The 27,347-nt window shown below is 37.7% G+C and overlaps 1 protein-coding gene across 8 annotated transcripts in view; it reads right to left on the bottom strand.

Annotated features, from left to right (window-relative positions):
- Positions 1–27,347, bottom strand: part of cacna1c (calcium voltage-gated channel subunit alpha1 C) — a 186,796-nt gene that overhangs the window by 133,176 nt on the left and 26,273 nt on the right. The gene's annotated exons all lie outside the window — the stretch shown is intronic.

Here is a 27,347-nt window from a genome sequence, read left to right as displayed (position 1 = left end):
TCATCCAGAGAAAAAAGATTATATTCTCCCTCTAAGGCTTTATTGAATAAGGCATACTGTCATCCTGTCTGATACACAGAGCCTATTGGTAAACAGAGATTTACCATTTAGCTTCTGTTTGTTTGTAGTTCCCATCACTTTGTTCCTGTCCTTCAAAGATAGGTTACGCCAGAGAGCAAGATAATACCGGCTCAAAAAAAAGGAGCTTTTTTGTACCTGTGTCAGCCTTAAATTACTTATAAGTACATCTTCCATGTGCTTAAAATTGTAATCCACCTGCTGAAATACCATGTTTTTGTGATGAATTTGACAGGGGAATACATACACAAGCGCTACAATAGCCTAAGTGTGCACATCTTTAAACCAGTAATTTGTTAAAACAACTTTTGGTTTAATAACAACATACCTTCAACTTTGGTAGGAGCATTTCACATCTTTACTTAGGAATATCTATTCACTCTACCTTGTAAAATCTCTCCATATCCATCAGATTAACTGGAAAACTCTTGTCTTACAGCCTTCTTTGAGTGACTAAATGTATTTTCTGTCATATTTAGTTCTGAACTCTAAGAGCTTTCCAAATCTTGTCTTTTTAATTCAAGTAAAGCCATTCTATTGTTGATATTGATGGATATCAACAATAGCGCAACCAAAGTTGAAAAAATAAATTCTACTTCATCAGTTTTTGAGACTTAGACTTAGACTGACTTTATTATCATTTTGCATGCACAGGGTGTATACAGAACGAAATTTCGTTGCATACGGCTCAGGACAGTGTTTTGAGATTCCAATGTTGTGAGGCTACTCCAGAATAAAATAAAATACAGTTATACAGAGACGATGAAATAGTGGTCGTAACTTTTCATAATTGAAGGAGTTGTCCTATTTATGCATATAGAGTTGCATTTCTTATGTTTTCCTTTAAAAATAATCCCATTAACCATGTATCCATGTATTTACAAAGTTAAAGATGAGCTGGGAGAAATACAAAGAGAACACGACTTCAGATATCAACGCATGTGGGGGAATAAACAATGAAAGACATGAGCAGTGAGCAACAGTAATCTTTGTCAGATTAAACATTTTTGTGAATAGAAATAGGAGGAATAAGACTAAGAAGTGAGCCAGAGCGGATTACCATACAGTATGCTTAGCCAGATTAAAGACAGCTATATCCTCCTTTTTTTCTATCAACATCCAAGGCTGGATTCTACAATGGTTCATACACTTCAGTACATGCCAAAATCAAGTCATTTTCAGGGTTGCATATTTGCATATTTTAGCTGCAAATACTACTAACATAAAAGCTTACCCTCCATTTGCTTTTTGAAATTTTCTCTGAATGCCAAAGGACAGTTTTCTACAAAGTTCTGCTTATTTTGTCTTTATAATTGTTGTTTATATTTGTCTCAGTTTGTTACCTCAACCACATGCAGGTTCTTGTGCCATTAAAATTAGCTTATTGATTTCATAATTGTACTTGCATACAATTAAACATTTATGGGTAAGAATATTCTTTGTTAAAGTCAACATTAATCATGGCAGTAGCAGTCAAAATCCTAACAGCATAGCAGGTTAAGCTAACCGTAGGAGTACAAAACCACAGTCTGCACATTCCAGCATATAATTATTTAAAGACGAACCCAAATTAAAAACTTTGGTCAAAAATTTAAAATATAGAGAACAAATTCTAATGCAGATGAGCTCTGTATCATAACTACATACTGTAATGTAAGTACAATTAGTGCACACTAAAAATCCATTTTCTCTCAGTTCACTGATGAGTCTGTCATTGTAGCATCCCACTTTGGTCCTTGAGAACTGGAGTTCTGCATGTTTTAGACATTCTCCTGGTTTCAAACATGGATTAAAATTAAATAATCCTGGAGTTTATATGAGCTGTGTTGGAGCAGTGGGTCATCACTGGTTTAAGAGAACTTTGACTTCAGCTAAATGGTTCTCACACAAACTCGTAAGAAGGAGAAAATGGTATGGACTATGAATTTTGTGTTTTTAACTTGTTAATTTAAGATAACTGTATTAATTAGACTATGGTTCAGTCACATCTGCCTTAACTTGACCATTTAATTAATCAATATCCTGTTGTTTTTATTTATCTCTGACTTAAAATCTTGATGGTAAAACCAGTATACTCAGGGTTTCTTTTTTTGTCTCTGAACCAGAAGTAAACAGTAAGTGTGATGCAATAGTTGTTTTGAGGAATGCTAAATAAATACATTTTATGGCTTTCATTGCAGCGTTAAAGCTGCAGTGCCCTGAAGGTGTATTTAAATTAAATGGACTGAGAAAACAACACAAGAAAGCATGGGAAATACAGAGAAGTGTGTTTTCAATAAAGTAGTGAAACCAAATTAACTTGTGCGATATTTCACTTTCTTTTTTTTCTTTTTTTAAAGACCGCTTGGGCTATTGTTTCATATGTTGTTTCATAACTAATAAATTCACAAACTATAAATGTCTAATCTCAGGTTATTCCTTGTGTTCCTCTTTCTCTTTACCTTTGACTGCTTTCTCTTAATGTCTTCTTCCTGGTGGCTGTTGAACACCAATGTCTCTCTCAACTTGCTATCGCTGACAAACACACCTTTACACAAACATGCACTGTCACATAATCACTTCCAGTATATTGACTTCTGCCTGATCAGCTTATCTCTCACTGCTCACCTCTCTCCCAGCAAGCTCACCTCAGAGCGACGATGTGCTTCTGAGGTATTTGTGTGTGAGCTGTGAGAATCAGAGCACAGTGTGATGCTGTTCTGCCTTTCTCGGCGGGTCTCCATTTAGTGGCATGTGTGTTTCGCCCCCTTAGATTAAGTTCTCCTGCAATTATGCTGTGTTGTGAAACATAGCTGCTCAGATTTATTAATCCGTCTTTATTACAAGGACAATCAAGAGCAACAGAGGTTCAAAGTGTAGAAGAAGAAAGAATGAGATGGAGTGGGATCAATACTTGAGGAACAGACAGAACCAAATAGGAGCAACAAATCCAGAATAAAGACATAAAAAAACTACTGGGAGAAATAAAGCCCTGGATACCTGAGAAAATATGTCTTAATATCAAAACATGAAGGAAGCAGGATATTATGTGCTTGTAAAACGAAGCAAATTGGTATAATAAATATTAATTTTAACTATTTTACTGCATACAAATGTAGAGAGAACCACTGAGAAATTATCTAATAAGAATTGGAAGATTTTCAGACATGAAGCTCAAAAACTTTCCCTTTTTCCAAGCAGTGAATGCACCAAGCACAAGCTCATGGACAAGCACAAATTGGACTGATGAGTTTCCACTTGTTTTCTGACGGTTTATTATCGGTGTTGATATCTAACCCTTTGAAGTTTAAATGCCTCCCTGCCATCACCTTAATCTTTAGGTCTTTCCAGGGTTCTCTGTGAGATTGAAGTACAAATTTTAATATCAGCCAGTCAAGAAAAAAAACATGCTCAAACATTTTTTAAAAGACTGGTCAATTTGTAAATCTGCCTCAAGGTTCTGGTAAGAGCATCTTTACAAGCTCAAGCAGAAAAACAATAAAAGAATTTTAATAAGTAGTACCAAAAACATGATGGAAAATAAAAAAAAAGGATAAATAAAAATGTATATATACAAATAGCGCCAAGGATTAAGTGTAGACTAAGATGTAATTATACAGTACACATTACCAACATGTGTTGTGATTTGAAACCTGATAGCTATCATGTGTCACAAGAATGCAGAAAAAGCAGCTAAATAAACAAGGGAACAGGCATTTGAGAGAAAACCAGAGTTATATTAAAACCAGTGAATAAATCTGGGACTAGGCCAAACCAGGAGAAACATTTCTATTGAAAAAACAAAAAACAAGGCCTGTAGTCAAAAAGAAAAGCTGAGAATGACTTGAGTTAGTATTGTATCTTCTCTTCTTGCAACAAACAAAACAAAAACCCAGAGCAATGACAATAACAGTTTTATAGCCAATGTGGTTTGAAGGTTCTGAGGTTTTCTTGTACTGAAGTCAACTACGTGTTAAATAACAGTACAGCAGCTTTCCTGGAAATGTTTTACCTTTCTGTTCATTTGGTAAACGTTTATGGGACTATAAGCCATTTTTAACGACTACTAACTCAACCATGGGTAAATGTCATACACCCTTTTGCAAAAACAATCTTCTGAACTCCCCACCCAGCGTCTGCATTGCATTACTTTATTTGACTTCCAACTTTTAGCCTAGCAGGAGAAAGGTGGCCGATGAATATTGTCAATATTTTTCATTAAACTATGCCTTCAACACATACTAACCACCCATGTAAGAGATAAGCACATCTGAATTTAAGGCCATCAAGCAACTTATGAAAATAATTTTAAAGAACTTCTAGAGATAAGACTCATTTAAATAATATCAAGATTTTATTTATTTGTTTATTTTATAGGGAGGTTGATAAAAGCTTTTGCGATTATGGTTAAATGTACATGAATCTATTACAAATTTAATGATGGAACTTGACTTAATGTCATGTTTTGATTGTTGATTCTATGTTGCATTGTGTTTCTGTGTTTGATATGATGTAAAGCACTTTGAAATGCCTTGCTGCTGAAATGTGCTATACAAATAAAATATGATTTGATTTTAATTTATGAACATTAATTAAACTGAGAATAACTTGGAAGTTTTATTATTTCTCCAATAATGGTGTCCAGCAGCTATACAGTAGCAATACACACATGTGCACTATATTCCTGAAAGTATTTGCTCCCCTCTACACCAAACATTAATTGACATTCAAATTCTGTTCCTCTCGAGTCTGCCAGACCGAGACTCGTTTATCGGATTGCCTGACTGAGTGGGATGTCGTTGTCACTCTGGGAAACACATCTCTGCTGCTCTCGATCCACCGTTGGTGTACTTTCCACCAACGTATCCAACGCTTTGCGTTGCACTTGCTGATGCAAGGCTTGGATGTAAGCACTGCGCTCTTTAGCATCTGCTTTGATTTTACTTGCCGTACCACTTTGTGGCAGAGCTGCTGTCATTTCTAACTGTTTCCAGTTTTCTACAATAATACACACACGGTTGACTGGAGAATATTTCACAACTGGATTTGGGTTTTTTTGTGTGTTTTAAAAAAAAATCTTTTAGAAAATACTCAATTTCCCATTGCATCCTAACCCTAGAATGAATTTAAGCTTTGAGAACAGACACGTCACTCTCCTACACACCTTCAAAGGTGCCAAAATAATGAGGTAATCATTGTTACTCATTTCACCTGTCGGTAGTTTTAATGTTGTGATAAATTGATGTAGACTGCGCAATAATCGACTATAACTGAGTTAAACATGTGGAGGCTACTTCCTTGATTGCACAGGCACATAAATGATTCCAATTCTTTAATCAAAGTGTTTCGTCAGACTTTTCTTCCTTTTTATCAGTGCACTGACTGTGCAGACTGTCAGCATTCACTGTAGCTGAACCAGAAGTGAACCTAACTGAGCTGAACTTCAGTGAGAGCTGATCTGCGCGCTGTAATGAGCTGTGATACAAGCTAAAGTCAGTAGAGCTGTTATCTGCTTAATGATAAAGACCACAGACAGATGCTATCGCCGCGGCTCTAAGCGCTCTGCCTCAAAACGTCATTTTCACCATCAGTATGCCGCTGATTGTTCAGCCTAATATTTGTCACCAGTAACAATGCAATTCCTCTGCAAATTGCGGCATTAATGGAACAAAGAGCTTTAAAAGTATTACGTAGCCCTGTCACTTTAATTGGCTCAACCAGATAACGTACAAAGAGGAGGACCAGTCACTCTAACTAAGTCTCCTACATCATCTCCTCTGTGTGCCCTTCATTGTTCACATTCATCTGTCTGCTCTGTTCAAACTCTGTCCCTCCATCTGCCTTTCTGGCCCTGTGTTATTCCAACGTGACTGTCTGGGTGGACAGTGAAGATGTAATTATCATTCAATTAACTGACGATGACACCTATTCACATGCTAATTAATAGGAGAGGTACACCTGCAAATGCGTGTTGGTGTATTTTACAGCTGCTCTGATAATGAGAAGTAAGGGTTTTGAGGGCTTCACCACTGCTCTTCTGTCCAGTTCAGTGCAGTCCTTTGCCAGCCTAACTAAATTACCGTTTCCTTTAAAAGATTACCTCTTTTATGCACTGTACCACTTTTTCTATTGCTTCCACTACTTTCACTTGAAAACAATTCATCCTCCCTGCTTCCTGTACATCTCTTCATATGGTGCTGTCCTCCTCGTTCTTCCTACTTAACCTTCCCTCTTCCTAACCTGGCTTCTCCCCTTCATTCCCCCAATCCATACAGCTGTTGCTCCCTCCATTGACCCTCTAGCAGCAAACCAGTTCATTTCAGTCTTCCCACCCTTTTCCATCAATCTACCCCTCCTTGTTTCTCAGTGCTCCTTATTTCCCCTGCTTTGCTGCTTTCTCTCTTTTTCTCATCAGTTCCCTATCAGTCGTTTTCAAATTCCTGGAAATTATTCTCTCCATACTTCCTATCAGCCATTTGTAGAGTTGAAAACACAAGCTTAGACCTTCAGCATTCTGAATCACAAGGCTGAATCCTTACTCAGTCACTCTCAAAGAAAAATAGAAACAATGGCTTTATGGTTGGTTTTCAACATAATATTTAAGATAGTTGGACTCAGGCTTACAGTCAATGGCACGGTGCACATACGTATAGTACACTTATACTTATACAGTTGTGTGCTTAAATAATATTTTATTAATCAAATCAAAGTATGTTTATGTTGCCCTATGAAGACATTGATGATCTTGATGTGACACAAAATGAAAATAAGTTTGGCACCAGTGAACATGTAGAAAATCTGAATATCCTAAATTTAACACCACTCAGTATTTTTTAGCTTGTACTCTCTCCACTTACTGATGTAATTGTTTCTAAAAACCAAGGAAATATGCACATGAAATATGCAGTCTCACTCCACATTCAACATAACATCGTTCATAATATGGGAACATTTTTAGTGTATTGCTGCAGCCCTCAAACTGTCAGTGCTGGATTTGAAGCACTGAGTCTGTGAATTGCCCTCTTGTATATCAAACCAACCTTATTCAAGTATTGGCACCCTTGTTAAAGATCCTTATGTGCTTCATATTTAGCATAGTGGAGTAAAAATATGCTGTTTCAATTTCACACAACTGCCAGAAAAAGATTATTTCTGCATCCAAAATGTATATTAGGTAAATGCAACGTTTAGAGGTCAATTTCTTTCTTTTTCTCTTAAAACTGGTCAATAACATCACAGGACATGCTTTCCAATAAAGTTATTCATATATGCAAATGTTAATTAAAACCCTCTCAATCATTCTTGCTTTTCATATCAGCACCCACAGAAACCGTGACTTGCCATTTACCCTTGTTCAAGTGAAAAACGTTATACGTGTCAAAGAAATTCCCCAGAAAGCTAAGTTCAAGCTAAAGATAAGACTCAGTAGGCTGTTTAATATTTAACTAGTCAAAGTCAAAAAAGTCTCAGAGGGAAACCTCAGATGTCTGAGCAAGACCCAGAAAATCTTTATTTTTTATGACTTAATAAAGTGAGAAGACTTATTTTTATTAATGAGATATTTAAGGCAAAGCAAAAATATTTCTTTATATATCTTTAAAATATATTTTATGCTAAAATTATAGCATTTTAGGCATGACTTCGATATCCATCTTAAAACACAACTTTGTTGTTTTGTTTTACTTCTCTGGGCAACTGAGCATCACTTTCTTTCCAAGTCGGATGATGGAGTTATCAGTCAACAGAAGCTAAACTGAATCAAAATGACCAGTTCAACTTATTTTTTTAAAAAAAGCACATATAAGCAACAGCTCCTAAATTTGACTTCCATCTAACTTTGACTCCTCCCGTTGGTCCTACATACACCACTACCAGTCAGAAACAACCAATCAGCACCAGGAGGAATGTCTTAGCAGTGTTAATCACACTCGTGTACTCGCCACTCATACTCTTCCTATGCACAGCATGCACCCTCATTCAAGCTGAAGATTACTGGTGTGCTGCAGCTGTGCTAATGGTAGAGAAACAACCTGAGGTTAGAGAAAAGCTAACAATTTATTGAATTCCCCCTTTCTCAATATTTCTGTCAGTTCACAGTTTTCTCAGAACTCCCTACTGCAGCTTTATTGGCTGTTTATTGCAACATGGCCATGAGTCCTAAAATCCCCTGGTAGGGTAGTCCAGTGCTTGATGATTTCACAACAAAACTCAACTGAAGAAGAAACCAAATCACAATCAAAAGACCGATCACCATGTTTTATGATTTGATTTGTTTTGTTTTCCCTTCATACACCTGTTGGAGACAAAAACTCTACTGATTTGTCAAAATTACTTCTTGCACTGTTGTCAATCCAGTTCCAAACTCTCAATCAAGAACTCCTATAGGAGGCCAGCCCCAGGAGAGAGACAGCTGGTCAGTCTGAGGATAACCTTTCTGGCCGAAAAATAGCTCAATGGTGCAAGACAGGAGTGGAAACTCCACCTGCTGATGGAGTTCCCAGAGAGAGGCGACTTAACAGATTGATTTCGGTCCAAAATAAAGAGTCGTGATACCAGTTCACTGTGGTGACCAAACTGATAGATTCATTTTTCTTTTCTTTCACTTCCAACCTTTTTCTTATACTTAAGTCAGGCAAAAGGAGGCCAATTTTTGTGTGAAACTTTAGTGATTACTTTTTAAAGAGAGACACAGATTAGAGTTTTGATCAAGTTAAACTTTTGATCAGCTGATGATTCTTTGTGAATATTCATTTCAGTTTGTATAAGTAATAGATACATTAGCTGCTTTTCTAACCGTCGCCCTTAAAGCATGTAAGTCAATGGCTCCATGAGGACAGCGATATCCTCATGGCAGTTAAGGGGTAAAACTTAAATTGTGAATTCTAACAGCTTAGTTTTTCATTCTACGTGTAATGTTTTCCATAATCAATTTCCAATTAAATGCTAATATTCTTATGAAAATAATAGTAAGATATGGATCTGATTACTTTCTGTAAAGTTTGACAGATATGAGGTTGATTATCATTATTTCAGACAGATGAAAGTTTGTATACTTAAATAAAATGAGCATCGTCCTACGGGTCCCCTGCAGATTAAAACTGAGCACATTCCTACTTCTGGTGCTCTCAATTTGATTCCTAGATTGCATGGGAAAACGTATTGGTCTGACATGTGACATTTAGCAAGTTTTGCTTGTTGTATTGTTTAAAACAAATACAACAAGCAAAACTCTGAACCTCACAATCAATCACAGCATGATGGATGCACAAATGTGATCATATCAGAGATGATGTCTGGTCTTCCTTGAAAACCTTATTGTAATAACTCACGAAAATAAATTGGTAAATTGAGTTAATCTTCCTTGATTTATGACAATATAAGTGCAACACCGATAAGATCCCCGCAAGAGGTGAAAGATGTAAAAGAAACAGATTGAACAGAAAATGAGGAAGTGGTAGTTAGTACGGGGAAGAGGAAACAAGAGGAAAGGAACAGGATACATCTAGACTTCACATATACACACATTTATGCACGCAGAGCAGGCAGCAGATATTAATAACTGCTTATTAATATTCATCTGCAGTGGAGGGGATGTGAGGCTAGAGTAACCCAGATAGAGATGTCTGCCTGCCGGAGTCTCTATACGTTGCTATGTTTCACATCTAATGTTCATTGCTCTCTTGTTAATGTATACATTAAACATTCAGCAGACACTTTTATCCAGTTTGCTTGGACTGATAAAATTCAAAAAGCACATTCTCCCCTTTCTGCCTTGAGCAGAACTTGACACTCCAAATTGATGTGTGGGCTCTGATTTTTTATTTTTATTTTTTTCTGATGTAAATATATTTAGATGGGCTGACATGCTGTGATGACTTCAAAGCTCCATTTGGTTAGCTTTAATTAGCTGCAACTTATCCTTTCTCTCTCTTCTGCTGGGTGTCCATGTCCGACTGTTACTTACGGTGCCATTCAAATGTTGTACATGGCTGTGACTGAATTGTTGTGGGGTTTTATTGATACCTTTGAACTGCTGCTCCTTTTTTGGGGGGAGGTGTAATTACAAACAGATGAGACAAAGATTGAGCTCTCTGGACAGAATCACTAGATGTGTTAGCAGGAGTTTTTCGGCCTTCTTCATTCAACCCGTAATCAAGAGGGACTTTGAACACAAATGTCTTGTCCACATTCAGCACATGCCGTATTTCATCTAATGATGTTCATTATGTGTGAAGCACTTTGTGTATGTGTTTAGTTTTATGTGTGTAGCATAACCCTCTTTACAATGAATATTAAACATTAAAGCCAGCAAGCAAATGAAAAAACAGGGTGGAATAATACAAAGTCGACTTATTCGTATTTTAATCATTCCAGTAGTCTGGCTCTGAAAATCGTCCACAGATTTCAACAACTGATGGATGCATACATCAGTTCCTAACACTGCCCGTTTGGCAGCCAACCAAATTATCCTTTGCCCGCTCAGTTGCTTAATTCATTCATCTTGTAAACACACACGCATCCACTCCAATGGTAATGGCTGCTTAGCAAAGGCTTTCGACTTCTTTCAGCCACCTAGATTCTTCGGATGAAATGATCTGACAACAGGAAACTCCTTTAGTAGAATTGTGCATATTGTAATTAAAACACTATTAAGCATCATTGAGTCTACTTGTCGGAGAAACTGAGTTTGAAAGAAATGAAAGTTTTAAATTTATTTCTAGTGCTTTCCTTTTCTTTTTATGTGCACATTGTTTGGTCCAGTTTGTTTTTCACACTGCTGTGTGACATGACCATTTGGATTTTAATTAGTACTCCTCTGCAGCATATTAAACAACTTGTACTGTGAACATAGTTTTACCAGTCATTAACAATTCTCAGTTACTCACTCATACATTGATTCAATTCTCTGTTGCTTTTCCATTAAGCTGCTAATCAACTTATGCCACATATCACTGATATTTATCCTAGTCCTTGTCTGTTCCGGGTTTTAATGTTCTCTAAGCACCTCATAATAGTTATGAAGTTGTGCTCTGTCATCTGTGTTCAAATTACATTTTACTTTTATTTCTTTGCAGATCTCTTTCTGTTTTGTCTGTAAGTTTCTTACAGACAAAACATGGCAAAATGTGTTGTTTAGAGCAGCATGATAGGTAAATCTGGATCTTTTGGAGCATGTACCTCCGCATCAAAATAGTATGGATAAAGGATGAACGCTCCTGCAAGTTACAAAACAGCAAAGGACAAGTCATTAAGACAATGAATTCTACATGAAAGTTATATCGCACAATGAGTTTTGATATAACGAGCAAAACTCATCTGCTTACATTGCATGTTCTGTTGTCTTTCCTATTTTGTAAGAAGAATGGTGTTTCATATTATATTTGTAACCAAGAGAAACATTGTTCCCACACACTCTGATTACTTTAAAATAAATCAAGCACAAATTTCAGTATATTTTGAGTTAAACTACTACTTCTCTTTCAATATTGAAAATTAATTTGAATTTACTGAAACTAATGGTTGGAGTTTTGAGAAACTTTCAGTCTGAAGTTATGCAAATGTAATCAAAACTGAATTTAAATTTAAGCCTTTTTGACCTTTTTCTTTGTACTTCATAGTGGAAGATTTGAAGGAACAATGAATTTTCTTATAGCTATCCAAGGGACACTTCCATTAGAAAACTAAAAGTCTTGTATAGAACAGATCGTTTGAAAGCATCACATTCTATAAATAACCATCTAAAATACATCCATAGCAGTTCATGGACATGACATGCTTTCATACAACACAGTGAACATTCCCACCATTTCCTAGACTTATGTACCTCATGTACGATCTATCCCTGACACCCTATTTCCAAACCTGTCAAATGGCCAACTTGCAATTTTCTTTGTGTCAAACAAAACAAGAAAAATGCACTGTCTTTTATATCAGCACAAACATCCAACCTCCACTTTCAGTGATTCCCCCGCCCCCTCCTTTTCTGGCTTCACGTCTTTGCCAAGCCTGCCGGCAGGACTCACTGCTCTCACTCTTTCAAGAGGCATGCAGCTGCAAAGAAAAGTGTGCTTCAACCAGATGCTTCAGATTTAACACGATGTTTAAGGGAAGCCAAAACTACAGAAATTTGAAAAAAATAAAAAAATTGACGTGTTAATTTTAGAGATGAGAAAAATCATTGTAGTCAGCAATTGACTATCAATCTCCCTTTACCTTGAGCAACGACTGTAGCCTGTATTTACTCCAGCAGTTAGAATACTCTGACTTATGTAGTCAGGAACGAGTGTCTTTACCTGTTTCAACTTAAAACAGAGAACTGTCGGAAATGTAGGTAACGTGAACACAAACATCATCCATACAAACAAGTCTCAAAAAAACATAATCACATATTCCTTTTGAATTAGTACTCAGTTTTTGGCTTTTCAAGTGTAAACAATACAAAAGAAACAATAATTTCAAGTCAGTACTATCGATGTCTGCTTGGTAGTCAATCTGGTTCCGTGCTTGTGAAACACATCCCCTCATTTAACCCGGACAAACTGTGAGTAATTTTTTTCACCATCAATTTAAGGCTTTTTTTGACAACATACTTGCAACACATTTATATATGGATTGTTCTTGAATCCGTAAGCTATACTCAGCTGCTTTCAGCACCTTTGTCATTGAGTCCTGTGGATCACAGTGGTTTAGGTTTTTGAGTTAGTCTGCTCTTAAAGCAGGTTTGTATGCATCAAACTGCAACGCATTGCAGGTTCTGCCACCTTTCTGTCAGAACTAGGATAAACTTCTTTAGTAATTTAAGCTACAGTAGCTCTTTGGTTTAATCAGACCACACGGGTCAGTCTTCACCATTCAGTAGTTAACTTTTTTTTTTTTTTTACTTGAACAGGTGAGAAAAAGGTAACAAAATATGTTAGTCATTGAAACAAATTAGTCAAATCACAACCATGACAAAATGTGACAAAATAACTTTCAGAAAGCATTTTGTCTGTAGTCGTTTTTGAGAATTTTGTAATAAGAAATATCAAATAAGATAAAAAGCCAATTAATTGCGCATCCTTTTAACAGATAAAGTAAAACATAAATTACCTTAAAAGCTGAAACGTTTTATTTTCCAGCTACAAAACTGTTTGAGAGTGGTTTTAAATAAATACCTGGAACTTTATTTGACAGAACCAGCTTTCATAATATTGGAACAATTCACATCTTTGAAGGCCTTGTCAATCCGGGACAGTAACGTCATTTAACAAGCGATCGGATCATCTGATCAGGCCATACGTGGTGATTTCATACAGTTTGATGCCATTTAGACGGTCACGGTCACAGACCATGAGTTAGGGCAGCTCTTTGAAGAAAATCTCCAGAAAATAAATATTACCAAAAAGTCCTTGTGCTACACTCTGGTGGATATTTCACGCTCCAGTTTGAATAGTAATAATTTGGCAGGCTTTTGCTTGTGCATGAATTGACAAGAAAAAAAAAAGTCCACAGTGCTGCTGAAGCATATGATTGCACTCCTGCAACAGCTCCTGGCTGTTTTCTGACAAAATTCAGAGATATTCTTCAAATCAAAGGGATTGATAAATAGCTATTACAAAGAAAATGCTATGAAAACCTTCTTTATTACTAATCAGCAGCAAATACGAATGGCCAAGACCTATAAAAGACATTACCGTAGGGGCGTCCCGTGGTAGCGGAGGGGTTAGCGCGGCCCACATTTAGAGGCAACGTGGCCTCGACGTGGCTGTCGTGGGTTCGACTCCCGGACCCGACGACGTTTACTGCATGTCTTCCCCCCTCTCTTTCCCCCTTTCCTGTCAGCCTAATTTGAAAAAGATCCCTTGCAGGGTGATAAAAAAACCCCCAAAAAACAAATAGAAAAAGACATTACCATAAAAATTCCATTAATTAAGCCATCTTTCTCATGCTACAAGGCTATCAAGGTGAAGATATTTGACTGTGGATCAATAAGTTCCCTCGCAAGCTTTACACAATACAATGGTGTTTCTGTGAATCCAAATGGGACGCTGTAGTCTGAGGTCGAGCAACACACCGGGGTGAGTCATCAAGCAAAGCACAGTCGTAGTAATGTCTTTGCGGATTTAAAAGATGAGTGTAGCCTAGCTCAGAACCTTAAAAACAAGAAAAAGAAAAAAAAATTGTGTGCATGCCTGTAATTAACCAACGTGCCAAGAAAGCTATAAAGCTCTAATGAATGTGTGTTCATAGTTTAGCTTGGAGAGTCTGGCTTGGCATGGTCTCGAAGGGAGTGTTAAGTTTATGACTCAGGCTCTGCCCATCCTGCACAGGAGAAGTGAGGCCCTGGGAATAGATGTAGCAGCACACCATGTTCCTAATCAAAGCGGTTATAGTTGAAATGAAATAGCTCAAATGGCCTCAAGTTACTGAATGTGACAATATATTTTTTTCATTATTTAGAGTTACGGTAAAGGCTGTTAACCTCAGAGGCAATGGTTGGTATAAGATTTTACACATTCTATATGGAATCTTGGGTAACAAGATCACAGCGTTGTGGTAATTGTAGAAACATTTAAGCAAATTATGGTCTAATTGGTTTCATTTCAATTTGAGAAGCAGCAAATTGCATTTCTTGACAGCTTAGCTTTTGTTACTGTAATAATAATGTTATCGATCTCATTTATTTTGTAGTTTATTGATGAGCAAGTATAAATAATCTTCTTGGTGCTTATTGCTCTGAGTACGAGACCTTTTTGTTGTTCTGCTCAGTATAGCGCAACACAGGGAGTACAACAAGCTGGTATTACTGGGTTCATTCATTAATCTGCCTGCTCAGGTAAACTTATCAGTTGTCAGTTTAACAACTCATAGCTTTCTAGCTGTAGTTTTAAATAGAAAATACAACTCAAACACCTCTAAATGCCTAAGTCTAAAAATGACATATTTTCTCATGTAATCTATACAGATAGTTAGTCTGTGGCTTAGGGATTGAACAATTTGTCATAATTTACCAAATGAACATTTAAAAATGATCTTTTTTTTTTTTTTACCCCTCCAGGGGGTCTTTTTGTGGGCTCTAGTGTCCCTTATATGACAGTAGCCTGACAGGAAACGGGGAAGGAGAGGGGGGAAGACATGCGGCAAATGTTGTCGGGTCCGGGAGTCGAACCCGCGACGGCCGCGTCGAGGACTCAAGGCCTCCAAATGCGGGTCGCGCCAACCGCTATGCCACCACGGCATGCCCCTAAAAATGATCTTTTTATGTTTATTTATTTCAATACTTTAAAAAGGAGCTTAAGTATCTCAGGATCTTGTTCACAAATGAGGGAAGAAGGGAGTGGGAGATTGACAGGCGGATTGGCGCAGCGTCTGCTGTGAAGCGGTCGCTATACCGGTCCGTTGTGCTGAAGAGAGAGCTGAGTCAAAAAGCGAAGCTCTCGGTTTACCGGTCGATCTGCGTTCCCACCCTCATCTATGGTCATGAGCTTTGGGTCATGACCGAATGAACGAGATCGCGGATACAAGCGGCCGAAATGGGTTTTCTCCGTAGGGTGTCTGGGCTCTCCCTTAGAGATAGAGAAGCTTGGTCATCCGGGAGGGACTCAGAGTAGAGCCGCTGCTCCTTCACATCGAGAGGAGCCAGTTGAGGTATTTGACCCGGGTATTTGGTCAGGATGCCTCCTGGACGCCTCCCTGGTGAGGTGTTCCGGGCACGTCCCACCGGGAGGAGGCCCCGGGGAAGATCCAGGACACGCTGGAGGGACTATGTCTCTCGGCTGGCCTGGGAACGCCTCGGGATTCCCCCGGAGGAGCTGGAACAAGTGGCTGGGGAGAGGGATTTCTTTAACTTACAGTAGACCCTTGATATCAAATACATAATAACTTTAAATGCCCCCCTTGAATATCTAGAACTGCTTATGTGCCAAATATACCTACATACGCAATAATATACAGAGTTCAAGACATTTTGGCACTACTCTCTTTGTCTCTGGTTTTGGGTTACAGCCAATCAGAGCCAAGAACAATAATTCCTGGATTAGCTCGTTTTGCAAACACCAGCCAATACCCTGTCAGGTATCAATACGCCAAGATATTTCTGCTTCCCAAACTAAATTCTCTTTCCAATATGCTTTCCAAAAGTTTCAGCAAATAAGTAAATTTCCTGCAAATAATTCTTCTGTATGATCCAGTCAGATGTGGTACCAACCGGCTGAATGCCAATATTTTCTCCTCTTGTTGCAGGGATTTACGTTGCTGTTTACATATTGTTCTTCTGCATCTCATGATATTAAAGACTCAGACAATGGTAGAGAGGTACTGTTCATAGCTGTGTGTGCAAAGTTGGAGCAAAAAAAGCCTATATGCAATAATGTATGTATGTAATCACAAGCCTGAAAATGAGAAGGCTGCCAGTGGCTGTATTGACATTTTGCCAATTATGCCAGAGCTGCCATAATTGTGTGGCAATTTATTTTTCTACACGTACATATGTAGGATACAAATTGGCTATTTAAATGTAATAAATATTTTTGTCAGATAATGTTTACATGCAGTGTGTAGAACGTTCTCATAATCCTCACATCTAACTTAACAGACAAATTGTATCTAATTTCATCTATTTGCACAGACAATGCACAGACTTGTCAAAGAGAAATAAGTTTGAGTAAAAAAACAAAATTAAAAAATATAAAACTTGTCACCTGAAAACTAGAAAGGCAACAACATCAAACATTTCCGCATTTGAACTGACACAAATAATAATGAATCAATGCGAATTAAAAAAAAATATTAATTTTAGCTTACTGATGTTTTCTGTGCTTGCTAATCGCAACATGTGGAAAGATGTGAACTACGTACAAAGTTAGTGCATAAAGCTAGCAGACAGCAGTAGATCTGATTTTACTCATATAATTAAGCATTTTTAAGAAAAGTCCTGAATTGCCCCAATCCAGTTTGGGACAGTCAACTCTAATAATATACCCAGTAACATTATACAAAACCAACATACTTCTCAAAATGAACATGGCCACACCTGCTGTCTGATTAGCTGTTTTTGTTTTGAGATAGTTTTGCCAGCTTGGACTGATCAATTAATTACTAAAAAAATGTGTTAGTTTGAGGCAGCTGCTTATCGTCTGTTTGAGACATCCAAGACGAGCCATTAGCTGCTTATCCTGCAGTGGAGGCAGGGAAAGAGAAATTGTTTAAATCATTAAAAATCAGTCTATTCGTTTTTAACAACCTTTATAATTTCTTAAAATATTTACTCTATGTGTTCGTGCACTCCACAGAAGTAGAAGCTCCAGCTAATTTTTAAATGAGATTTCTAAGTATATAATCAAAGGATTTGAAGATGCATTAAATTCACTCTCCAAAAAATTATTATTCAAGTAAAAGGAAGAGGATGTATGGTGTGGCTAGTCTTTAACCAATAAAAAGCTGAAAAGTTTTTTATACATATCTACTCAACCCCTTTTACACTGACTCACACAAATTAAATCCAATCACCACGATTGCCTTCAGAAGTCACCTTATTAGTGAATAGATTTAATCTCTTTGTAATTTAATCTGTCTATTATAAGTGAACAAACTGCATCATAAAAACCAGGGAACACACCACAAAGATAAAGGACGAAGATGTGAATTTGGTTAAAGCATAAAGGTCATTAAACAATACTCAAGTTTTGTTCATCATCTAAAAATGTAAAGAGCTTAGGTCAACTGAAACCTGCCAAGACCCCCCGCCTGTCACGCGGGAGACCGGGGTTCGATTCCCCGACGGGGAGTGAAGTTTGTTTCAGGTCCCTCTTGAAAATGAGATCTAGATCTCAACAGGGTTTACCTGATTAAATAAAGAATTATTAGAAAGAATTATTAAGACAGTCTGACAAAAGTTCACCACTGGCTCATACAAAGATGGCCAACTAAACTACAAACTAAACGTCTGTATCAGGACTTGAAATTTGATGCTCACAAATACTCCGTAAGTCTTATTTTGGAAAAAATGTGCAAAACTTTAAGTGTTTTGCTGTTCAGAGCTACAAGGCTGACCTAAAAGGCTTGCAAGAGTGAATCACTCCAAACTTTTTAGATTTTTTACTTGGAAAAAAAATAACGTTTCTTTCTTTCCACTTTGCAATTTTGCTACTTTGTAGTCGAGGAAGCAAAAATTCCTAATTTAATACACTACACTTTGTAGTTCTAATATGACAAAATCTAACACATTTAGGGGGTGTCAATACTTTTGAAAGGCACTTTAAAAATGTATTGTTCACATCAAAAGAACAATTTAATAAACAAGGCAAAGCTGATTGCAAATTGTATGAGACAAATACCAAGCAGCCAGTGAGTTTTAGTTTTTTATTATTATTATTTTGGTGCAGATTTATAATTTTGGATCATAGTAGATGCTGGGCTTACAGCACAGCCTCTCCATGCTCCATAATACCCCCAGTCTACTGGGATATGTGGGGCCCGAGCTGCAATAGAAGAAATCAAACGGCCCTTTGATGAGAGTTTGGCTACCAAGTAAAAAATGGCACAGTGTGTGTATGAGACAGTTTATGGATATAAATACACCACAGAGCTGAAGAGAAGCACAAAAGACTTCACTTCTGTTTGTGACGGGACAAAAAAAGCATGTGTGCCACCCACTTCTCGCTCTGTCAATAGTAAAAAAAAACTGACATAAAATTCATAGATTAAGCAGGGATTATGAACGGTGGAGAGGAATAGAAGAAGCAGAGCAGAGGAAGACATATGTTGAGTGGGTGGACAAGCAGGGAAGGCTGGGGAGGGGGTAAAAAAAATCACAAACACAAGTGAGTCTCTTCACCATCTGCAGGAGTCACTACCTTTGCCAGTCGTTCTCTTTAGCCATAAATTGGATTTTTTTTCTTACCCTCCTATACTTCCTATTCTCTCTGTAATTCTTTTGTATAGAGAAAAAAACTTTAGCGCACAAATCCATGTGTGTTTGCTTTTGTGTGTTTGCTGTGGTGTGTGTGTGTGTTTCTCCTTTGTGTGCAGGGACCTCTCACGGCTACCATGAGCTAATGAGCTCCATTTAAATCCAGCCCCTCTCATCCTTCCCTCTCGCCCAGTTTCTCTGCCCCATGGGCCGTTCCCTGCTCTGCCCTGGAAACTCCACTTCGGTAGCGGCCATTTTGGCTCATTAGAAACAAGCTGCTGAACCAACATTCACGTCTATCTGAATCAGTATCAGGCTAATGGATCACTGGTGTACTGGTGTGCATACGAACGCGCGTTTGGATATGTGATCAGGCGTGTGACTAAATATTTGCGCGCAGTGGATATGTGTGTGTCTGAGGACACACGACTTTGTGTGTTTTAGTGTGTACTTGTTGTGAGCGTGTGTTTTTCTGTGAGGCATCACTAGCTTATGGATGAGTCATCCTGAAGCGCTCCAGTAACATCATCTCTCTCCTTTCACTGCACTTCCAACTTTCCCGATTTCTTGTTCTCTTTCACTCTTTCCCTTCTTTTTTTATGTCACTTTTTTTTCGGTCTTCACACAGTTTTAGTTGTGATGCCAGACTGACCACTCCCTCTGTTTGTGCAGCTTGTTTGGTAGCGATCATACAGCATATGTGTGTGTGTATTCAAAATTCACATGGTAACAACCTTTTCTCAAGGATATGTGTTCATATTTTCACCTCATCCGACACGTAAACAAACACAGCTTTTATGAATATGGGCTGAAGGAAAAGAGCTGTGCTTATTTTTGTCCTTGTTGAGATATCTGAGGAAAGTTATGCAAGCATGGCAAGGGCATTGTCTCAAAATACCCAATGCAATCACAATTGTTCTACACCTAATAGAAAAATACAAGTGTGAAGTGGATGACAAAGGATACACTGTTATTAAAGTCTATCAGGAATAAAGTTTTGAAAAGTGTGGTGTGTGTTTGGATTCCTGTCCCTCCTGAATCACACTTGGCAATACTACCAAGCTACCAATTACAGCTCCACATCTTTTGGACTATGTCTGTGCCACCTTTCCTCATCTAGAGATAAAAGTTTTTGCCCATTCTTTGCAAAACAGCTCATATTCAGGCAGATCGAATGGACAGCATCTGTGTGAAGAGGCATTTCCATCTCTGAGAACAGATTCTCAATTGGGTTTTAGTCTGGACTTCGATAAGACAACTCTAACATGTTTTGATCTAAACCATTCCATTGTAGCAGGTGGACCTTTGCGGTTTTTTGCAGTCTGTAACAGGTTTTCTTTTAGTATTGACCTAGATTTATCCCTTGTATCATTTTAGTTGCCAGTCAAAAATACGTCAAGCAGGTCCTCGAAAACTAGAACTTAACTCTGAAACTGCTGAGAAACCCCAAGTTTAGTATCCAATATGACTGCACTGACATGAAGTGAAAGTTATCTATCTGAACCATTTATCAGAATTTCTCAAGGTTTGTAGCTCAGCAAAGCAGTGATGCGTATCATTCCATCTGTAGAGCTAAAATTAGGATCAAATCAAATGGCAAAAATTAGCAATTTTTCTTTGTCTTTTTACTCTTACAATGCATTTATTTTATGTTTATTTATTTTGTATACAGAAGACAAGTGTACTTCTTGACTCAGTCTGGCCCGAAAAAGAGATTTTACCTCAAGGGACTTTATGGTAAATTGATTAAATGTGAATAATAATTTAAAAAGACCAGTTAGCTTTCTGCCACATATAGCATTTTGGATTTAAACTGATAAGCTCAATTTTGGTGTCATGTAACTAGAGCAAAGTGCTTTACGTTTGAGGATCTGTGCATGTTACTTTAAGACGTACACTAGTTCCAAACGTAGGCAGTCACACACCACAACTCAAAATGAGCATTTCCCATTGGTATGAAATGAGCGACATCTTGAGAATTGTGACACATGTTACAGATATGTGATTTATTTTTTATTTTTTTTAGATAAACAAGTGAGCTCTCATGTGCTGCTAGGCTGCAAAAGTAGAGTGTAAAACACACACAGTACGCACAGAAACAAGTGCCAGTATTTCTGAGTCATAGTGCTATTGGATACCAAGCTATGAACAGACCTCTTTGTCCAACACATTCCTCCTTTCAAAACCATCAAAACGTATTGTAAACATTTACTTTTTGCACACCAGCTCCACCATCTCACACATACATTTGTCAGTTTCTGTAAAGGTCTCCCTCTGTGTCATCCTTAAACTGGTCTTTGTTACAGCCTACTTTGTGTCTCTCTATTGCTCCTAAACTGGTTTTAATAAAAGAGTGGAATAACTGATAAAAAAAAAAAAAACAACACACACAGCTTGAAATGCTTTCCAGAGGTACTTCTTAAGTAGAGCAGTAATGGTATGACTGGACTTATTTTCTAGTGGAATTTGGTGCTTCCAGCTAAAATAATCAGGAATATTTGAATGCCATGTGGCAGTTTGAAGGGGAAGTTTTACCAGCATGACTGTTGTTGGGGGCTGTGGGGCATAAATATGTTCGAAGAAAACCGAGAAAGGGTGAAGAACTGGCAAACCTAATCCCAGTAGGTTGTTTATGCTGTATTCAACTGCTCAGACTGAGAGGCAATATGTCTTTTTCATGGGATAATTGTGTATTCAGCACAAAATCTTTAATCTGCTTTGTGGACAAAGTACATGAAAAGATTGGTGGAAGTCTGACCTTTGTGTGTGCAACATTTATCTGTTTTGTCTTGCCTTGTGGAGAGGCTTAAGCACATCAAGGCATAAGCTTGGTCAGCAGCCTCTCCGCGGCACTGTAAAGAAGTGAATGCACGACACACACAAGCCACCTCGCCTCCCGGCTTTTCACAGAACAAAAGTGGGCCAATCAAAGAGCTTACTATCCTGAAAACTACTGTAAGTGGCTCAAAAGATGCTTTAGAGGAGGAAGAAGAAAAGCAAGGGCTTCCAGATCCTCACAACCAGCATCAACTAAAAATGCATGTTTATCTGTTCACTGCACATTAACTACAAAAAACCCATGCATGCCATTACTTTCACCTGACATATTTAAAATACAACATGGCCAATTTTATACTGATCTTAAAGGGTCAACTAAGGCAGACCTTAGTTCCAACCAATAGCATCTTTTATGGTATTGGTGCCATAAAAGATGACAGAAATATACTTTGGTCATGACCCAGATGAGATGTTAGCTTCAGCTTTCACAAGAATTTATTTAAACAAATCTGTGGTGCTATGTCATTTTTTCACTTAACTGAAAATGGACAGGATACAAAACAATGTTACATTTAGAAACCAGTCCCGACTGATGTCCCTATAGCCAAATCCTAATTTGGAGACCCAGAGCCTGGTAAGGCTTTTTCTATCTTTTACCAAACTAATCTGGATTAATAATTCATGTGAACCCTTAGAGAAAAAATACTGAGTTATCCCATTAAAACAAAGCATTCCTTTCTCATATACTGACTGACCATACCCAAATGTGAGTCTGGGTCACTTACACTTGTGGAGAAAAAAAATCTACCTTATTAAGTCTAACATATTTTTACAAATGGTTACTTAAAATCTATTTCAATATCTTGGAAATGGCCGTTCAGCTAGGTCTGAAACAAATTGATACTTGCCACTACCAGCCTTTAAAAACTGTTAATGACAGAGATCATTTTTCTATCATTTTTTATACTAAAGCATGGAATAACATTCCACAACATATTATGCTGAGCCAGGCCTGATTTCTTTTAACCTTTTAATTGCCAAGAAAGGAAAGAAAATATCTATTAAACATTTATTTAAAATGTAGTAAAAATGTAATTTCTGGTGAGAAACAAAGTGGGTCATTCCCATTCTCTTTACTGTTAAAGTGGCTAAAATCACACAGATGTATCTGTCACACTAGTGCCATATGGTTAGAAGATTATTACAATCTCACTATCATACAACCACCGTGAATTCTACCATCTGAGAGTGCTTGAGGAAAATGTAAGACTGTCAGTAAGAAATTAAAAGCAGTAGCAGAACTGGACCGACCAAATACTAAATGAGAATTCACATAAAGAAAGTCCTGCGCAGAGTCAAAGCCCAGATCTTAATCTCATTGAGACGGTATGGGGTGTCTTTAAATGAAGTGAACATGCAAGAAAAACCTTTTAAATATCTTACAACTGAAAGTGGGGAGTGGGCTAACTTTTCTCAGCCTAATATCAGACTGGTAGATGTATAGTTATTCCAACCAAAGACGGTATGAGTAGCTCTTAGGGAGCGTCCTAACCATTTTGTCAGTTAGAACACAAGATGTATATAGTCTTCTATTGTGTAAGAGAAGGTAAATGTTTAATGATATGTGAAGATTTTTTTTTAGAAATGGATGAACATTTACTGGGATATTTTCACTGTGTTTTATAAACGGACACCGTGTAGAGTTATTTTAAGGTTTTTCTAATAAAATCCAATTGAAAAAGTTGGTTAATCCAAAACTGACTCTTAAGTCAAGTTCCTGTTGCACATAAGGCTATGCTTTTGACCTATTGAAAATATTAATGTATAGAAATTTATAACAATCAGTGATTAACCACCTGAATACCTATTGTCATCAGATTTACTCTGCAAATAACGGATTGTCAGTGGTGAGTGCCTTTGTAAAATAAATTTTTGGACCCTCTGGGAGTGATTCAGAGATTGGACTGAAAGTGAGTAAAAATCTAAAAGAAAAAAAACATTATAGCAGACTCACAAAAATGACAAACAGAATATCTGGATGAAGAGCAAGCATCGGAGAGACTAAATACTAAAAAGAGAGACTAAGTTTAGCTCTTCCCCTGAGGACTCTACTCAGGTTCTTGCTCTCCTCCCTTCTTCCTGGCCTCTTCCTTTCCACAATCCATCACAAAATAATTAACTTACTATAAGTGAAATTAATCCCACTAATTGGTTTTAAAGGTATTTTTGGAAATGAAAAGGGTGAGGTGAGAAAAAATGTCAGTGTGTGGATGTGAGTTTGAATGTAAGTGATCGAGAAGGTGGGGGAGGATTCACCCATATCTTGGCAGAGAGGATGTGACCTCGCCAGACAGGAAATGAACTTGTGACAAAATAGAAAAGATGTAAACTGCAAATTTTCTTTGATTCTCTTTCTCCTCTCTGAAATACATAGAACTGTTTAGGTTTTCAACTCTTCTGTCCTTCTGCTGTCTGATATTGAGAGAAAAAGCTTTTGTTTTCACATGAGTGGGTAAAGAAATAGCAAATGACAGAAAAGGCTTCTTAAGTAGCTTCAAAGCTTAAGTGAAATGTGAAATGACTGAAATAGCACCGTAAGTTGTCCAAACAGATATTTTTATCCTCTTCGTCTTTCATGTTTGACATTTATTGATGCATTAGGGACACAGAATGAGAACAGCTTAGTGGATCAGAACAAATACAGATGCGTACTAGGATTAAAGAAGCAAGAAGGCAAATTTTGTGAAAAATAGAGCAAAATATGCAACATTTTGCATTTTAACAGAATTTTCAGTTAATATTGAACATCTAAATGACATCTCTCATGACTAACAACATAGGAGGAGGGAACTATTGGGGCCTGTGCCAATACTCTTAGACAAACATACATAATTCCTCAAATAATTATGCCATACCCTATAGAAGCTAGAGGCTATACTTGTGCTAAGTTTTAATAGCCTCGTCACGTTAATGCAGATCTGCCTTGTTTTTGGTTGTATAAGGATAGTGATGCAATGACATAGAAAATAACTCTCAGTATGACTTTACTACGTAGTTGATTGTGTTGTATACACAATTCACCAGTTACGCCCGACTGCCACTACTGCTACATAATCGCTGCAACCGCTGTTTAAGAGGCTCGACACACTAGGACACGTGTGTCAAACTGAAGGTGCGGGGGCCAAATCTGGCCCGTTGTAGCTTTTTATTTGGCCCTCTAGACTCCGAATTACATCAATAAGTCCCTCCAGTTTTTAACAAATCTGCAAAATTCACACAAAATCAATCTTTTTTTTCCTGATTTTACTGCACATTTTTCTCAAAATTGGCCAAAAATATTGGGTTTAAGTGACTGCTGCTTCAGCCTTACTTGATGTCAAGTTATAGTTTGTGATCATGATCGATGCGGCAATTTTAAAAAAAGTAACTTTTCAAATATTAGTGCAAATATTGTAAAAATTAGAACTGCAAAATCTGTGAAAATTGATTGCAAAAAAACACACAAAAAAATCACAAAATGGACCGAAAATGTGTTTAGTATTATTTTCATTTTAAGCAACACTTATTGAATGCTGAAACCAACAGCTAATTATTGCTGTTTTTTTAACAGGTCAATGGATTCGATAAATAGATTCTGGCACAACCAGCCCTGTGAGAACATTCAGACTGATATGGCCCAAAAGTTTGACGCCCCTGGAGCACGGAACGACAGTGAAAAGCTAAAATTTCTGACACTCGGAGTGAACCCAACACACAAGACGCAATAGCCACAGCAGCATCAGCAACAACAGTAGAAAAATTCTAAACTTTCTTGTATCACGTCGCTAGTCCCCATGTCTACGTCTACGAACTTGAAATTCCACATGCACAAATTTTGCTGGTCGTTTGACTGGAGGACAACCCATAAAAAACAAATGAAGAAGGAGTGATGTCGCCTTCATTCAGTATGACAGCAATAACCCAAACAAACACTGAGTCTCATACTATGCTAGTTGACCATTTCCCTCACCTCAGCATGGTGGATATTTGAAAATCTTGAACTTACTTTCTGATTCATTAATATATAGAATGGACCGCCTGCAGGCACCTCTAGAGAATATCAATTTAATTCATATGGCCAATTGATCACTTAATATGAAATGAAAATGTAATTAAATGAGACTGTGACATCATGGCAAAAGTAACAGGCCTACAGCTATAATCCCTATACACATGCACTTGAATGGGAGTGCAATGAAAACAACACGTATTTCAAAGATTTGACATGAGTTGACGTTCCACAAAATCCACTTTATTTTCTTAGCATATTATTTTCAAGTTTACACTTTTGACAGCTAGATCTCTCAGAAAAGCATAATTAAGGTTGTAACACTAAACGATGTCAGAAACTGCTCATACCATCTCCATGAGCTAAAGCCACCAAGCAGGGGCGGACCGGCATATGGGACTACCAGGAACTTCCTGATGAGCCGGTGGGTTAGCGGGCTGGTGATTTAGCCCACGGAGAAGCTGTGATGCTCGGCATGCGGTCACGCAGCATGTTCTTGTTTTGGACACCACAATACCTCATACCTTGCCACATCAAATGCAGAGTATGCCTTCTATCAGACATGTCTGCTGCACATGGCTGCAGAGTGGTCCTGTAAACACATGAGCGAGACTACAGGACCTGCTGGCTGACAATGTAGAGGGGAGATCAGAGAAACTCGCCCCACAAAGCCCGGCCTAAGAAAACAAATAGCCTCTGAGGCTATGTGCTGTATGTATGCATATATTTTGTAGCGGTAAACTGGCAATCTGAGAATCGAAATAGTCACATTAGCACTGTAACTATCGAATGGACTGTGGAAGGAAGCTGGAGTTCATGTTAAAAATATCTAACTCAGGGAGACAAATCAAGCCTTGGCTCAGTCATAAAATTGAACTGGTGACTCGTATAATTTGTTTCTGCAAGTTTTGTTTTTGAAAATCATGCAAAAATTACAGTCATGTTAGCTTAAATGTAGGTAATATGATTATATCAATTCTTTAGCTGTAGATTTTTATAAATAGGAAGATTTTTGATACTTTTAAATATTTTCTACTGCTTTTCCATTTGTAATTCACCCCTCAAGTAACTGCTAGATCTTGTTTGTGCTAAATTCTTTGCCAAGCCTAACCTTCTGGACCAAATCTGTCATTTATAATTTTGCTCTGTTATCGTTCACTCTCTTTCCCTTTGCCATTTTGATTCACTGCAACATATGCTGCCACTTTCCTCACACGCAGACTAATTATGGGTGTAGGAAAGGGAGGAAGAAATATAACATAGCCTCTAAGGGTGAGAGAAAAGAGGTGAGAGAAAGGGCAGGGAAAGAGAGGAAAAAAGAAAGAGAGAGGATGAGAGTAGGGAAGGGGTCCTTGGGGTGAATTATTCATCTTACACCGTGACACCTGAGGGCAATCTACCTCTCTGAGTCACCACCGTTAAAGAGACGGAGAGTAGACTGTGTGAGTCAGAGCTGCCCAAGAGGATATTAACATCTGTATGTGTATGTGTGCGTGTGTCCTGTAGAGTATTGTCCCCTAAGCCGATCATGTGCCGCCTACATACAGAGACTATCTAAAGTGTAACTGGTGGTTG

The sequence above is a fragment of the Xiphophorus maculatus genome, chromosome 17, assembly GCF_002775205.1.
Source record: "Xiphophorus maculatus strain JP 163 A chromosome 17, X_maculatus-5.0-male, whole genome shotgun sequence".
Lineage (NCBI taxonomy): Eukaryota > Metazoa > Chordata > Actinopteri > Cyprinodontiformes > Poeciliidae > Xiphophorus > Xiphophorus maculatus.
Note: the sequence above shows the minus strand (reverse complement) of the source record. Positions and strands in the feature narration are given on the sequence as shown.